The sequence below is a fragment of the Struthio camelus genome, chromosome 7, assembly GCF_040807025.1.
Source record: "Struthio camelus isolate bStrCam1 chromosome 7, bStrCam1.hap1, whole genome shotgun sequence".
NCBI classification, from domain to species: Eukaryota; Metazoa; Chordata; class Aves; order Struthioniformes; family Struthionidae; genus Struthio; species Struthio camelus.
Genome location: NC_090948.1, coordinates 4230715 through 4247052, shown reverse-complemented (window position 1 = coordinate 4247052; position 16338 = coordinate 4230715). Strand labels below are relative to the sequence as shown.

At 50.1% G+C, this 16338-nt stretch overlaps 1 protein-coding gene across 4 annotated transcripts in view; it reads right to left on the bottom strand.

The window, feature by feature from the left end:
- Nucleotides 1-16056, bottom strand: part of CTBP2 (C-terminal binding protein 2) — a 147563-nt gene extending 131507 nt beyond the window's left edge. The window contains exon 1 of one of the 4 annotated variants that reach the window (XM_068951460.1): nucleotides 15953-16056. The gene's annotated coding sequence lies outside the window, so the exon portion shown is untranslated. Of the gene's footprint in view, nucleotides 1-5056; nucleotides 5257-13883; nucleotides 13903-15712; nucleotides 15770-15952 lie in introns of those variants that run through there. The other 3 variants (XM_068951466.1, XM_068951470.1, XM_068951468.1) reach the window with 3 other exon arrangements.
- Between the last annotated feature and the right edge of the window lie 282 nt (nucleotides 16057-16338).

The following is a 16338-nucleotide window of genomic DNA, read 5'->3' as shown; positions in this document are numbered from 1 at the left end:
GGCCCAAAGCCCTGCATCTTGAACAGAAGTCACACTAACACTCAGCTGGTGAGAAAAAAACACACCAAATCCAGTGCAGACCCACTATGTACTAGTGCAGTTCTTGACACGGTTTTCAGAGTGGCGAAGCGCCTGATCCAAACCAGAGCTGACTGTAACATGGGACAACTGCCCCAAACTTGCTATAAGCAGTCCAACCGCAAACAAAGTCAGGAACTCATCTCTTACAAAGTCAGCTAAAAAAAAAAAAGGCAAGAAGCACCTTGCAAATATATCCACGTAGGATAGAGAGGGCCAACAAACCTTTCACCCTCTATGAAACGTGCTTCTTGCAGCCTGTCGTTGGCCTTGTGAACACCAAGCCCGCCTATCTGCTCGCCCTTCTGCCGGCGATTCGCGGGCTAACGGCGCACCTGGTGCAGCGGGTGATCTTGCCCCGGGATCACTGCACACCACAGCCGAATAAAAGGCAAGAGCTCAGTGTTAACGCCAAGGAACACGAGTGACTGACTCCAACTCTGGCCTAGGATGAGCAAGGTAAATGCCAGGGACAAATGAAACCAAGCGGAGCTGTTGACCTGTTGCGTTACGCCGCGCCGGCACGCTGCAGGGTGGCAGCGGCGCTGCATCGGGAGCTGGGCAGTGTCAGCAGATGGGCTACAAGCAGCCGGCTAAAAATAAACCAACAGAAATAAACTTGACTCGACTGCCAGCCTCCTGAATAATCAAACGCATAGGACGTGAGGGGAAAAAAAACCCTGCGGTAATCAATTTACATACCACGCTTATAACTGCACAGCGCAGAGGAGGAACCGCGTCGGAAGCGAGCAGGTAACAGACTGGTACCCACGCGGCGTCCTCCAGGGACAGCTCGGAGCCGGAGGCACAGGCGATGGGCGGCAGCGTCCCTAATAACACCCGCTCGCCCTGCGCAAGGCACGGCGCCGAAACGCGGGAGCTGGCACAGCCCGGACAGGAAAGCGATGCTGTAAGGGCCCAAGAGAGCGGGAGACCAAGGGCAGCTAGTAACGCCTGTCTGCATTATACTTCCAAATGCTTATCATCTCTAGCATATCCTCACATAAGAAACTTCTAGTATAATAAAGAACTTGCATAATTTCTGTCAGCATCCTAAACTTCTTAACACTGACTGTTTGCTGAGTTTCTGTTAGGAAAGAGAATTAACCCGATATCCCACCGATACTTCTGTGTAGTAAATACTACTAATTTGGTAACTCGCGTGTGATTTCAGAGGCTTCCCTGTCATTCCAAGCACGCCCAGCTTGGCCGTGCTCGGAGAAGTCCATGTTTCGGACTACGCTCCGGCACCAGTCATCGCAGCTACTCGCTTCGTGGCTCTGGCTGCGACACACGAGCACAGTAACCGGCACTAATCCTGCACCCCGCTGAGGATCAGATGCCCCCATCAGCTACTACCACCCTCTCGTGGTCATCATCAAAAGTTAACACTGGCCAAGAGCAACCGCGCAGAAGCAGAAAACTCCTGTTGAAGGCTCTAGCTGGCTTGGGATATAGAAATAGGAAGAATCTCTTTTCAAATAGAGTATTTGAAACATTTGAAGTTTCAAATAAAGCGTTTAATCCTGCGTCCAAAGAAGGCAGTCACCAAATATGAACCAGCTACATTAATCACTCGTCTAAGCTATTTTTGAGCCTTCCAACAGTCCCCAAAGACAACTTCTGGCACCTGAAACAACCGTAGCCACCAACTCTCCCATCTCATGGCAAGATTGCAGACCGGACCTGCAGCCCGTGCCCATCGCACGAGCTCCTCTTTGCCGGCCTGTCTCGCCCCACCACGGTGCTTGGGCATCCGCACCTGAGCTCCTGAGGTTGCTACTCGCACCTTCTGGGACGTGCTGGGAGCCCAGCTTTTACTTGATTAAAAAAACTGAGACTGCTGTAATTTAGGCTGGGCAAAAATAAACCATTTCCTATCTGTTTGGGGGCACGCACACAATCCCATGGCAAATACTTTTTAACGTTTGTATTTAAGGGAAAGACAGAGAGATTAACGACCGCTCCACAGAAGTCCTCAAGGCGGGTGTAAACGCTGAAGTTACCCAAGACACAGAAGCTGGCAGCTTTCCTCAGCGCAGGAAGGAGCTGTGGGTGCCCGTGTTCAAATCCTGCAAGTACAAGGTTTGCCATCACGGCACGTGCAGTTCAGCACAACGAGCACCGAATTAGAAGACGTTAAGGATGAAAATTTCAACCACAGGTAAGCGTCAGTCTGATGGCAAAATGCCATATTCCGCACACTGCTGGTGACTGAGGGTAAGATCAGCGTAAGGTGGAAAAAAGAGAAAGAAGGCAGGAGGAGTGGGGTGGAAGAAGGGAGGAAAGGTCCCCTGCTACAGCAGCGCTCCCGGACGCCAACACAGCAACGCTCGGCGTGGTCCCAGAGGCGCTCTCAAATCTATCCTCTTAAATGCTCCCACACCTTCTCCCGTTGCTAGTGAGCTTGCTGGACAGGGATTTCAGCAGAAGCTTAGTGGGAGCAAGGAGGAAGAGGAGATTGCCTGAGCATCTCAGTTTCACGTGACATACGGCTATCCCACAAAGTAATATATTTTTTATACCCTTTTTCCTACCTGCCAACTTCCAGTCCTAAAAGAAGCTGTAGGACACAGTATCATTACGCATACCGCCAACAATGCGTTACCTGACTACAGCAGGAAATTTTAAAATTTCAACTGCATACACCAGACACTCTAATACATGTATATTTTATTTGATTTACTGCTCTGCAATACTTTTCTTCAATCTCTTGAAAGTAATTTTTCTCTAAAGCATAACTGCTTAATTGGCAAGTGTACAAAATATAATTACACTGCATACAAGTTACAATATTGCTTATGGGAATATCACTGCTGATGCATTCTGCTTTATTTTGTGTTTAATCTCTATTAAGAGAGCTGTATGAAAATAGCTAGGTGCTCCTGATTTTATAAACATGACATGTCATTCAGTCATTTCTCCTCCTAACCAAAGACCAAGCACAATAGAAAGAAAAGGGAAAATTCCTAGCCTAGTGCAACACACCAAAGTTAATAATAAATTCCTGCTGCCTTGCCAACTTCAAACCATCCTCACCGGAGTCAGTCCCAATTCTGGGAGCATTTACACGTGCAAGTCAGGTTACACACATGAGTAGATGTACTGTCTGGGAAGGGGTCTCATTGGTCCTTCTGGCTAACTAATATTGACATGTTTTAAGTGTCTTAATGGTTTATTTCATTTGCTTGAGTAATGAGATTAATGTGATGTTTGTTTAAGCTAAACCATATACAGCCAAATATCTAAATGTCATTAATTCAGAGCACTAGCCCAAGCTTTGTTACCATGTGAACTACTTTTACCATTGTGCTTTTAATTCCATCAACAAATTCATATTTCGCTCCAGTTTCACTCTACGAGGTTATCTAGTACACAAAGACCTTGAGTGACCAAATAAACCATGAAACCACACGCTCTCCAACGATTTCATGCAGCTACTTCCCTCAACGCATTCACCAGACCTAAAAAGCTGGGTCATGTATATCTAGCAGATGCCATACAGAGGATTTCAAACAACATTTCTGCTGTTACCGATTCTGAACCCATAACCACTAAACGGGCTACGATTTAGACATACCTGTAAAGAGGTACTCACTGTGCTGTACCATCAACGATGGACAAGACAACAGAGAGATCTGAAAACTAGCCTAAAAAGCTCGAGCAGAGTAAGTGGGAAAACATCCAGCTCTATGTTTTTGCATTAAGCTAAAAATAAGTTTGCCTCTTGATAACCCCAGCTTCATTCCTACCAAAAAACGCTTAATAGCACAAAGTGCAGATAAAAACACGGGGGAGCATCCCTGGAGCGCTCTCCGTGCAGCGCCTCGTGGCGGGCGGCGATCTCGATGCCGTGTGGAGTCTCCGGGTGCCGAGGAGCGCACGCAAAACCCTGCAAAACCCAAACTCTCACACCGGCATCGGCAACGTGCCTAGATATAAATAACCTTGTTTCAAACTGCTGCTTACTATACTTTGCCCAGAGTTCTGCTTGCTCTTTCCTTGTGGCGGTTCTTTAAAATAAAATGGCATAGAAACGGAGCGGTTTTGTTCCAACAGCAACACATGCAATATATGGAAGATAACAGAAATCTAAAATCTGGGTTTGACCTGTTTTTTCAGACGTTTGCATTCTTGTCTGCGTTCTTCTCAGAAGTTTCCCATCAGGGCTGAAGTTTCTTCTGAAGTACAAGGGCAGCTAAGAGGTGATTCCGAGTATGAATAAACTCTGCACAATTGTTAAAGCTCAACGACCATCAAAAAAAAAGATATTCTTCCTTCAGTTTCCTCCTGCACTTAAATTCATTCACATCCGACGCATGTATTAGCCGTAAGACGGAACGTGGCCCCCCTTGCTAATTTCTTACCCAGGGGAAAGCACCCGGTGCTGACGCTGGAGGCAACTCATTGCTCACAGGGATACAAAGCATTTTGTTAAGGTTTTCACTGACCAGGGGGAAACGATGAGAAATTAAAATCCTACAGTCCTCCTTGAGCACTATAATCTAAAAGTCACACCCTGCAAACTCCACCTTCAGATACAGGTCTCCTCTCCGCAAGCCAGTCTTGAAGGAAATCTGAAATGCAGGTGCTTGGGATCCACAGATGTCGGGACACTTTCACTAAATGATGGGCTTCTGCAGATTTTGAGGTCGGAAGAGACTATTGTGATTTTCCAGACCAACACACAGCATAGTTACATACTAATTTAATCCCTGCTTCGGCATCGTTCCCTGCCATAAACAAACATTCTTGATTTGAGCAATTTCCGAAGACGGAGAAACTAACACCGCCTCCAGGAGGCTCGTCCAGCATTAATCACCGTCAGCGCCGAAGCTGTGAACCTTAATTCTAGCCTTTCTCTAGCTTCATCTTCCAGCTATTGGATCTTGTTAAAGCTCTGTCTTCTAGACCCAGGAGCTCCTTATTATTCAATTTATTTTCCCCATGACAACACTAATTGCCTTAATCAATTTACCTTCTAACGCTCTCCTGGATAAGTTAAACAGATTGTGTGCCCGGACTCTTCCATTAGAAAGCCGTTTTCCCGATCCATTCCTCGCTTTGGCAGCTCTTCGGAGACCCCCTTCAAAACGCAGCCTGCTCCCAGGACTGCCCTCGCCAGCCCCAAAACCTGCGCTGCCAAACCGCGGCCAAACTCAGCCACGTTTTAATCTCCCTCTTCCAACCCGAGACCCACCCGCCAACGCAAGCAAGGATCACCCGAGACCTTTGGCCATCATATCGTTTTGGAAGCACGTGTTCGTGACTCCTCAGTTCTTCACAGAGATGGGATTTTCTGCAGGAATGGCCTGCGTTATTTGCTTTTTGATAAGAGAAATTTACGGTCGGCCATATGACAAATATTACCTGCCTGCATCCGAGCAATACAAATTGCTTTTATCAGCGGTCACTCCTTTTCATTATTTACCGCTCTCCCAATCTCAGTGACATCGCAAGCGTTAACAGCAGTGATGCGGTGCGTTATCGCAGCTTACTGACAAACAGGTTAAGTAGCGTAAGGACAAAAACGAATGCCTCCGACACCCTGCTGGAAATGCATGCCTTGACGTTTCCTCTTGTTTTACAGCCGTATTTTGAGAACCGACAATCTGCTGGGTTTCACCCAGTTGCTCCTTCGCACATTCCTAACCAAAACAGTTGCGTGGTACTAAGCTCAACTTCTCGCATAATTTTAAGTGAATAAAATCCACACCATTACCTTTGCCAAGTGCATATAAAAGCTTTTTAAATGAAAAAAAAGTTAGTTTTAAAAATCTGTTACGGATCTGTTGTCCATAAACTCATGTTGATAGCGATTAAGTGCATCACCGTCCTTCACTTCTTCATTAAACAAGTCTCATATCAACTAATCGAATCGTTTACCCAGGACTTACATTAAGCTGACAGACCTGTATTACTCAGACCTGTATTATTCAATCTGTCCTGTTTACTTCTTTTATATACTAATACAACATAGGCACTGCTATAGTCTTCTGGGAATCCTCCAGTGTTTCAAGACTCAGTAAGAAACGAGCGTTAACGGCTCACAGAGCTCACCGGCCAGCTCCTTTAAAACTCCTGAATGAAGGGTACAGAAGGATGATTTATAAAGGTCTGACCAAAGTATCAGCTATTTAACATTCATCGGTGTCAATCAGAATCATAACAGGATCTGAACATAATGTCATTCTTTGCAAAAAAAAAATATTTCTGCCTCTTCTACTAATTTCATCCAGTAACCTAGTTTTATTTCTAATATATTAGAGAAACAGTTAGTTGTTCTTATCACTACGGGCCATAGTTCCTCTGCATTCCTCTGCTTCTTTCAGCAGGCTTTAATTTCTCTTCATTACTATTGACTTCCTCTCTCCGGCACTTAGATTTGCAAGCGCTGACTACGCCGTACAGGGCGTGCGCTACGTTTCAGAGCACCAACATTTTAAAACAGCATCCAAAACGCAGGCTGGACTGGGGATGCCTGAAGGGGAAGCTCATGAAAGAGAGCCTTGAGGACAGTTTCAAATTATGGTGCGACAAGTCAAAAGCGATATTCCACCCATAAAATACAGCATGAGGAACCACTTTACTATTTACAGGCAAGTAAGACAACATAGAGCACGGCACTCTTATTTAGTGGATAGTCAACTTTCAGCATTTGCTGCCACAGGAGTTTGTGGAGAAATTCAACAGGTTCAGAGAGGGATTACACAAACTCTTGAGCCAACGGGTCCACAGAGAGTTATTAAATGGACTAAGCATGGACGTGCCCTCTACCCTCCCCTAATCCAAAGACTGTGAACGCTGGGCATCACGATGGACCACCCAAGGCAGCACCCGCGAGCTCGGCCACTACTGTGGCACCTTCTGCTGCTGCTGTCCAGGACAAAATGAGACCAGGTGGAGCGCTGGACTTGCCAGTGCTTTCCTCGTGAGGAGCTATGAAGCCGTTTACAAATGAGCACCAAAGGCTCCAGCACTGCTGAGATGCCCTTTCGGTCCTTCCCAGCCTGCGGTGGATCTCGAGGTACTCTCACCCCTTCACATAGTCAAGCTGTGGGTCAGCTCCTCCTCCATGCTGGCTGTGAATTTTCCTGTATGCCATCACTCAGAAGGGATTTCCACAATTTATGTACTGCTGGGCTTTAGCATAGTGAATCTCATCAAAACTAAAGGGAACCTTCCGACTTTGCTCACCACTCCAGACACACAATTTCAGCTACTTAATTTCAATGCCTACCCAGGCGAACACGGCACGTTATTCTGCCGAGACCCACTCGGCTTGGTCCTTGCTTCTGATACATCATTTCATCATTCTCCAGAAACAACCTCAACAAAATCACTAGCTTGCCACCCTCCTACCAAGGGCTACAAACGAGTGCAATTTAATATTCTAAGCAAGACTGGAACTAGGACTTAGTGTGGTTGGGTCACCTCCAAGAAAGCAGAGGTTCCCAAGAAATACATCGTACTGTTGGCTAGGCAAAACTAAAATTGTGTTTTTATCTCCCATGGAATCTTTCCCCCAAATCTGCCTATATTTCCTCTTTCTAGTATTCACAACTTTTGTTGTTTAGCTAGATAACTGATATATGGTTTCTTCTCTTCGAACAATGCAGATGAGAAAAACACGTCAGGATAGTCCATCTCCACTTCCCGGAGAAAGAAGGACACTGCCACCACGTTATATCACCGAGCTTACAGCGTGCCACAGCCCCTTCTGACCACAGCTACAGTCCTGCCAGAGAAACGGGCACTGTAACTCCTTAACAGAAATCATTTATAATATACAAAAGAATCCCGTTTCTTTCCAGTAACTGAAAAGCACAGAATGGGTCTTTCAGATACGCTACGAGACGGAACAATGAGAAACTCTCTTACACAAGACATTGGAAAGGTGAAAAGCTGCAGTTAGCATAGGCACTCGAATATTAAACTTCTGCGTACCTTAATTCTAGCCTTGAACATTGCATCGTATCATTTTTGCCTCAAAGGAGGCACTTGTGCAGACAGTGACCACTACATAAAAATAACACAAGCTTGTGCTGCAAGATCATGAAATATGCTTAAAAGTGTTTGCTAGATATTAAACTGAAATTAGTTTTGTCAAAACTAATCGCATAGAAGCCTAAGTCTCCTAAGCGCAATTTCTAACATCTAACGTAATTATTTTGCTCAAATTGCTGATTTCTTCCAGTATTCCCTCTCATGCAGAACTCAGTTTTCAGCATTAAAAAAACTTAAAGAGTAGATGCTTTACAAGAGCATCATCTCTTATTACACCGTTGTACTGTCCCACCTCTCATTATACCATTAGCATCTCCCGTATGCACAGGTCCTGCACGTCTTTAAGGAGCAGGGTTTTCCCTGCAGCTAACACAAATAAAGGAAATTCCCCCCGACACACGGGCCATCGTAAACCTAAAGGGTACACTGATAAAAGCTAAGAAGCAGAGTTACAGAGGAAAGCCCGTAGTTAACACCTGCTTTGTTTGCGCCCAGTGTTACAGCACACACGGTGCACAAATATACACGTCTCGCCCACTGCTCAAAGCCCCCTGCAGCCACCAGGCACAACGGCAGGAGCCAGAGGCAGCGCCACCAGCTCGCTATTCACCGAGACGCGGTTATTCAAAGGAGCCTGGCGAAGGCCAATTCTTAACTAAAAACTTTATTTTGAAACGTAATCGACAAGTTCTGCATGCCAAAACCATCCTGACTGCATCAGCTTCCAGAGGGTCGAAAAGGCCAAGGAGACACCACACCTTCAAAAAAACGTTGGCCAGATGCACGCATAGACACATAAAAACGTGCACTCTGGACCTGGCAACAGAAAACAGGCAGAAAAGCAAGGGAATCCCCTCGTTTACCGTCTTGCTCCTGCTCTCACAGCTGGCAAGAACAAATCAGACCAGAAGTGACTTGTTTCTGAAGAAGGGAGGAACCATGTCGCGGCAACTTCCACAAACTACGAACGGCGGCATCAAGAAGAGCAGGATGAAACAAAAGGGCGAGAACCTGCAGAGCTCATCTCGCCTAACAGCGCAACAAGCAACGCCAGCCCACGAGCCGGCCATGGGATTAATTGCCATTTTTTGGTTATTTGCCCCCCTAATGATGATGCGAACGGCTCAAGCCGGTTGGCCGGCTCCGCGGAGGAATGGGTTTCTATCTCTGGAGCCGACCCTGCTCTCCCGGAGCACCCACCGCTCTTCCCCAACCAGCGGCACGGCAAAGGCTCGGACCCGCTCCCAGCCAGGGCCACCCGCACCTCGCACAAGCACGCGCTACAGGTATCCCCCTCACCGCCAAAAGCCAGGCAGGCTGATTCTGGAGTCTCCCATAATTTTGCACCAACCTCCTCGGCAGCGAAAGCGCCCTCTTTTTCAGCAGTGAACTGGGCTCTAGAAATAAATAAATAAATAAATAACATCCCTTCCATATTTGTTATATTTAGCAACGGAGAATCCATCTGCATTATTCCCAGTCTCATTAAAGCCTTTGGCTCCTTGTAAATATTGTGTCTCCACTCCACACAGTCTCTCTCCACGCTGTGCTTCAGGGGTCTATTTAAGTAATAATTGCCGGGCATTGTCGCAAATAAATACCAACTGATTGTTTGACAACATTACACAAGTTAATGTTGCAACGGGAGCAAGGCGAAAAATCAACGCACGGAGGCTCGTACCAGCGGCGCTACGAAAAGCTTACGGCCCGTCCGTCCCGCGCTCTGCACGCCCGGGTCCCGCAGCCGGCCGAGGCAAACCCGCCTTTCTGCGCCCACGCGGCTTTTTTCCCTTGAACTCCCAGGACAGGGGTTATTTTCACCCTGTCCTCAGCCATCCGGAAGGCTATGTGTTTTAAAGAGCTCACCAGGCAGAGCTTCACCAAACAATCCCGCACGTGGCCCGGGCCGCTTCCAGGCCCTCTGCGGAGCAAGCTTCGAGGTCTCAGGCACGACGCTCACCACGGCGGCCACTTCTGCCACGGAAACCCCAGGAAAATAAATGCCAAAAAAAAAAAAAAAGTAATAATAATAAAAAATAAAATAATAGAAAATGAAAGAGAGCAAAAGAGAGCAAAAGAGAGCAAAAGAGAGCAAAAGAGAGCAAAAGAGAGCAAAAGAGAGCGAGCAAAAGAGAGCGAGCAAAAGAGAGCGAGCAAAAGAGAGCGAGCAAAAGAGAGCGAGCAAAAGAGAGCTGGCAACTTTGCTACACAGCAGCGGTGACATCTCTGGCAAGGCCGCGGTGCCTCCAACGGGGTATAACGAAGCCGCGTTAATGACGCCCCTGCACATCCACACCGAGAGCGGCTGAACACGCTCACCCCAGGCAACACACGGATGCTAAATGCCTCGACGCTGTATAAAGCCTCCCTTGCCTTTTCAAACCTGCCAGCTGTCTCGAGATATTTGGCAATCGATTAAAAACCGTCCACGCAACCGAGCCCAGAAGAAGCCATGACGGTGGCAGGGATTTCACGCACCGAAGCCGCGAGCAGCTCAGGGCCACCACCGAGGGGGACAACCCTCGCTCCTCCGTCCCGGCCCGTTCCCACGCCCTCGCCACCTTCCTCGGCCCCGAGCGGCACGGGCCCCGGCGGAGGAGCGGGGGCCACATCGACCCAGACACCACCAAGCGCCCCGGGGATTGCTATCTGGAGGACGAGGCTGGCTTTGCGCCTCGCCGCGCTCTTCCCCTTCGTGTGACAGATGCAACCGGAGACCTCGAAGGGCCCAAAACAACCGCTGTGCTTGGCTTGCACCAGCCCTCAGGGACGCGCAGATCCAGGCGTTAACCTCTCCGTCAGCCCAGCTCAGCTCCACGGCGCGTCTCTCCCCTCCAAGTATTCCAGCTGCAGTTCTCTCTCTCTCTCTTTTTTTTTTTAAATAATCCCAAGGGTGTTGCAAATAACACAAGCCAGGCATTAACAAATCACGGCAAAGCGAAAAACAGCCTCGAACTTGCCAGCAAGTCCACACAAATCTTCCCATTGGCCATCACCACGTGTTTCATTCACGCCGCAGACAGCCCAAGCAAGGCTTCACCTCTAGGGAAGGCGGGAGCAAATCTGGACGCAGCAATAGCTCGTCGACTTACACCTATTTACAGCAGCTCACCTATTTCGGCAATACGGAAACGCAACGCACGCCTACGCGCTCACCTGATGCAGAAACGCAGGAATCGGGACGAAACCCACGGCGGGACGCTGCCTGCACGGACCCCTCTGCCGAACTTGGCACCCAGCACACGTATTCGCGCTGGGGGTCAAGGGAGGGATGCGGCCCACTAAGAGCGTTGGCCACCTACCTGGTAGGAGAATTAATGAGACTTTAAAGAGGACAAGGAAAACTTGCAACTTGCTCTAGCTTAGAATAATGACTTATCTGCAAACTTACGCTGCCCACACGCGTTACCCCTTCTCCAGCCTCAAAGACAAACACGACAAAATGGGATTTTTGCTTCTCAACAGTCAACTGCATCCCTTCCCCAAAAAGCCACAACCTTTCTGTTTGCAACCTCACCATCAGTTCCTGAACGTGCCACCGTGCCAGTATTATGATCTCTTCTGCTCCAGTGGGATTTACAGTGTTGTAAAAGGAAGGGTAAAGCCCTTGGATATTTTTGATCTCAGTATTATGATCTCAGAGAGGAGAAAGAAAAATAATTAAAAATCAGATGTTTAACGCTGTGGAAACAATTCCCGGTTCTTAACACATCATTGTGAGTCAGGGTGCAAAAAGAAGGGGCGTCTGCACTCAGAAAGCAGCATCGATCAGTGCAGAGTTCATTAAATAACGACAGATTCTTCTGTCCTCTAACACCAAAAACTTCTGCTGACTTCACAGAAAATTTTATCCGGTGCCTTTTTGGCACTCTGTGCAGAAACGCCACAGACCGCAGCCTCCACGCGAAGATGGGGCTGCGGCCGCCCGGCGGAGCAACACGAGAAAATACGCACCGAGCAAAGAGACGCTTCGGTTTCCAGGCCCTCACTGGGGCAAGGGACGGTCACGTCATTTCTCATCCTTTCACCTAAAACTTATCTTTATTATACTTCCTCTGGCAAAGGAGAAGGAACAAAAATCAACTACAGGAAAACCAGAGAAGGAATGAGAGTTAGCCCAGAACTATGCAGGCGCGGACGCGGCAAAGCGCCTTCTGGAACAGTATCTTCGAGCATCGCGTGCGGCGGGGGAGAAATTTCCCATTTCTAGCTAAAGCGCTTGTACTATCTAGTCGGGAGCAAAACCAGCAGCGACTTGCCAAGACGTCACCTCTAAAGTTTTAGTATTCCCCGCGAGTGGGACGGGGGGATTAAGCTGTCCCTTGCTCTCCGCTGTTGACCCTGCACGCTCACAAGAGCCTTGCTCTCCCTATTGTACAGCCCGCGTTCACGCACGGACCCGGATGCCATTTCTCCTTTCAGGGAGGGAATATTCTCAGTGCAAGAATGATTTGGATTTTAAGAGTTAAGTGGGTTGTGCAGAGGAAAACAAAAACATCCAAGGGCTTTACCCTTCCTTTTACAACACTGTAATTCCCGCTGGAGCAGAAGAGCAAGTATAAAAATTACTGAGCCCCACATCAACATTTGCTTTCTCTGCGTTGGATCCAAGCAGCCCGGAGCCAGGAGCCTCTCCCCGAGGGCTGCTCTGAAGCGCTGCGGAGTAACCGGATGCTCCTTTAGACAGGGATGTGCAATTTTACAGGCTGGGGGTGCTTCCCCATACTCCAAAAATCACCAGTTTCTATGCAGGTGTTGTCACCCCCACCTAAAAAAGCTCACGACCAGCAGTTCCACTCTCCGCTTCTTCAGCTCAGGACAACAGGAACATGAAGTAACGACGGGAATACTTGCTAGATTTCATACGAAGCGTAAACATGACACCTATCAGATTCTGTATGACATCTGCACCGGGTTTTAACAAAGCACTTGCAAATTGTCAGGGGGGTTGTGTTTCGAGGAGGTTTTTCATTCCTGCGGCTTAATCACAAAGCCACTTTCAATTTTCATGGCCAGTAAACAGCATCCAAAAGCAATACCGCATTTGCAGTGAAAAGTAACCTACCTCTTTCAATAGGCTGGGTGAACCCAGATTCAATTTTTCTTTTTTCCATTATTACTTTAAAGTATAGCGTTCACATTCTTACAAAGAGTCAGCTGAACTGAAGTTTTATTTGAACTGCAGCCAGCCTCACAGATAAATTGACCTTACTGGCCGTAGGTTTTAAGTATGCATACCTCTAACTCGGGTCTAGGACCTCATGCTTTCAGGCTGATGTTTTTAGTGATACGAAGATTATTAGCGCTGGAATCCTGCGACCACTGTCTGTGTCGAAACGACGGCACTAAAGACGACGGTTCTTACTGCCGGGGAAATTCTTCTGAGCGTTTTCCATTTAGGATAAGCAGGAGTGCAAAAGGGTGCAACTCTGCCTTCAAAAAGTGAATCACGGCAAGAACAAACTGCTAGGAAGGAGCGCTCCGGTGCTCGAGCGCCGCGGGATGTCGCGCCCCGGGAGCCGGCGGACGCGGCCGAGCCTCGCCGCGCCGGCCCCGGCTGCGCTGCAAAGCAAACGGCCTTTAAAAGCTCGGCCGTCCCACCTAGCAAAAACATCCCCTCCAATCTGTGCACCCTCGAGCTTCCAGCAAACGCCCTGCGCGCTGCCAGGCTGCCTCGCTCTTAAATTCTCTGAGAAAAAGGAAAAATGCTCCCGCAAGCGGCATGTCAAAACAGGTAAACATTTCACCGCTCCAACTAAGCCACCTGAATTTGTATTCGGTTTTAGGAAAGAACTTACATCTTTGATAATAAAAGAAAGCATCTTTCCTGGTAGATGGCTGCAAGACATCCAGTCGAGCAAGTCGCCACGCTCCGCCCCTGCGTCCATAGGTGAGCCCCCGCTTGTCAGCTCACGGAAGCAAACCTCCGTCCCCCCGAACGACGAACAGGTGTGATCCACAAACGCTTCCAAAAATAAAAGCTCCTTTCTACAAATGCTAGCTCGCGTTCGTAACGCCAGATTTTCAAGGAAGATACTGAGCATACATGACGTTTTACACCTAAGTGCTACCGCAGCAACTTCAGGCTGCCCCTCCAGTAGAAAGTTTTGTCAGAGGAGGGACATGAACCTTTAAGATGAGAGCACCGGCGACAACCCCATTCCCTTGGCCAGCTACAAAACAAATGAGCTTTACGGTAACGACAGATTACAGAACGCATCACCACAAACAGTTGTTTTTTGCTACAGGAGGCGTAACTGAAACGTGCGCGGCTCGAGGAGCGCCTCGGAGCTCACCGACACCTCCCCGCGCTCCGAGAACCAGACCGTCTGCAATTGTCCTTGGTAAAGAGACCTTTAAAGCATGCTAAAGCAAGTCGTCGCCCTTACGCGCCGAACAAAACGGGAACAAAAGCATTTTGTCACCAGACATCTCGTCTATCACTGTTTTATTCACTGCGCCTAAACAAACTAAAAACTACGCGGCTTTCCCCCCCCGAATAACTGCAATAAGTGCAATTTCATTCCACCCGGTAACCCACCATCCGTATGGAAACAACTGCTCATTGTACCTAACCCATCGCTGGCTGTCGCTTTCCCTCCTTCCCTAGCGTTTTTTTAAAACGCAGGATTAAAATGTCATGCCATCTCTCCTGTTCTAGGGAACTGGGTGCATTTCTTTCCCCTGGTCATGGCATATGTAATCAAGTGTGAATGAGTAAAGTACTTCAGCGAGAGCCACGCACACTCACGGCGTGCAATTCCAAGGCAACTCAAAGAACAGCTGAAAGAAGAAATTACTCCTGCTACTTCGAGATCCCCATCTCGCACTTTCCTCCTGCCCACTGCAGCCAGGCAGAACCGGGGCACCGGGCAGAGCAGCAACCGCTCAGCCACCGCCAGCATTTACCTTAGGGGCAACAATCTCAGCGAAAGACAAAAGGCGGCTCTTCCCCCCCCTTCCCCAGCCGAGGAAGTTTCGGGGAAATTGCACGATCTGCCTCCGGCCCGGCCGCGCCGAGCGCGATGGCGTTTGCACGGCGAGGGGGCAATAAAACAAATAAACAACAACAATAACAAAAAAAATTTCCAAGCCGCAAGAGCGAGCGGAGGGTGAGCCGCGAAAGAGCGAGGGCTGCGCTGTGCCGCGGGGCCCTGCGCTGCCCTGCCCGCCGCCGGCCGCCCCAGCCGTCCCGCCGAGTTGCTGAGGGACTGACCGGCGCCTGGGCAAAAAAAAAAAAAAAAATCTAAAAAAATAAAAAACTAAAATAATCTAAAAAAAATCAAAAAAAAATCTTTAAAAACATCAAAAAAATCAAAAAAACCCAACCCTAAGGCTCGCCCCCAAAGCACGGCGCTGCCCCTCTCTGTCCGCGTCCGCCGCGCCCGGCCCTGGGTAGCGCCGCCCGCGGGCGCGCAGCGCGGCTCCGCAGCCCGGCGCGGCCCCGCTTCCCCCGCGCCCCAAACTTTCCTCCGCCGCCGACCGCCGCCGCCGGCAGCAGCGCCGCCCGCGGAAACGCCGCCGAGCCGCCGGCACCGAGTAAACAATGCGGGGCCGCCACAACAAAAGGCTCCCTCCGCCCCGCCGCGCCGCTCCGCGCCCGCGGCCCGCCCGCAGCCCAACTTGCCGCGGCGCCCCCGGTCCGGCCCGGCCCGGCTCGGCGCTCCGCTCTGCTCCGCGGCTCCCCCCGCTCCGCTCCGCCCGGCCCGGCCCGGCCCGGCCCGGCCGCCGCGCTGTGTCCGCCGGAGCGCGGCCGAAGACGTCCCCGGCTCCCTGCCTCTCCCCTCGTCCCTTCCTGCCCCCGCGCAGCGCCGCGCAGCGCAGCGCCGCGCACACACACACGCGCGCAGCCCGCGCCGCCCCTTACCTGCTCCCCGGTCCGGCGCGGCCCGGCGCCGCCGCCGCCGGCAGCCCCGCACCGCGCCGCTCCGCTCCGCTCCGCGGCCGCCTCAGCGCCGCATCCCGGCCCGCCGCCGCCGCCGCCGCCGGGCTCCGGCTGCCGCAGATCCACCTTAAGACGCCGCGCTCGCCCGCGCACCGCCCGTCGCCGCACGCACCGCACAAAAACTTAATCCTCCCTCCCTCCCCCCCCCCCGCGCCGCTCCGCGCCGCTCCGCGCTCCTCCTCCGCCCGCCGCCGCGCCGGGAGCGGCCGGGGGCAGCGGCAGCGGCAGCCCCGCGCAGCAGCGGGGAGGATGCTGGCTGCAACTCGGGGGGGAGGGTCGCCGGCTCCGTGCGGGATTTTTTTTTTTTT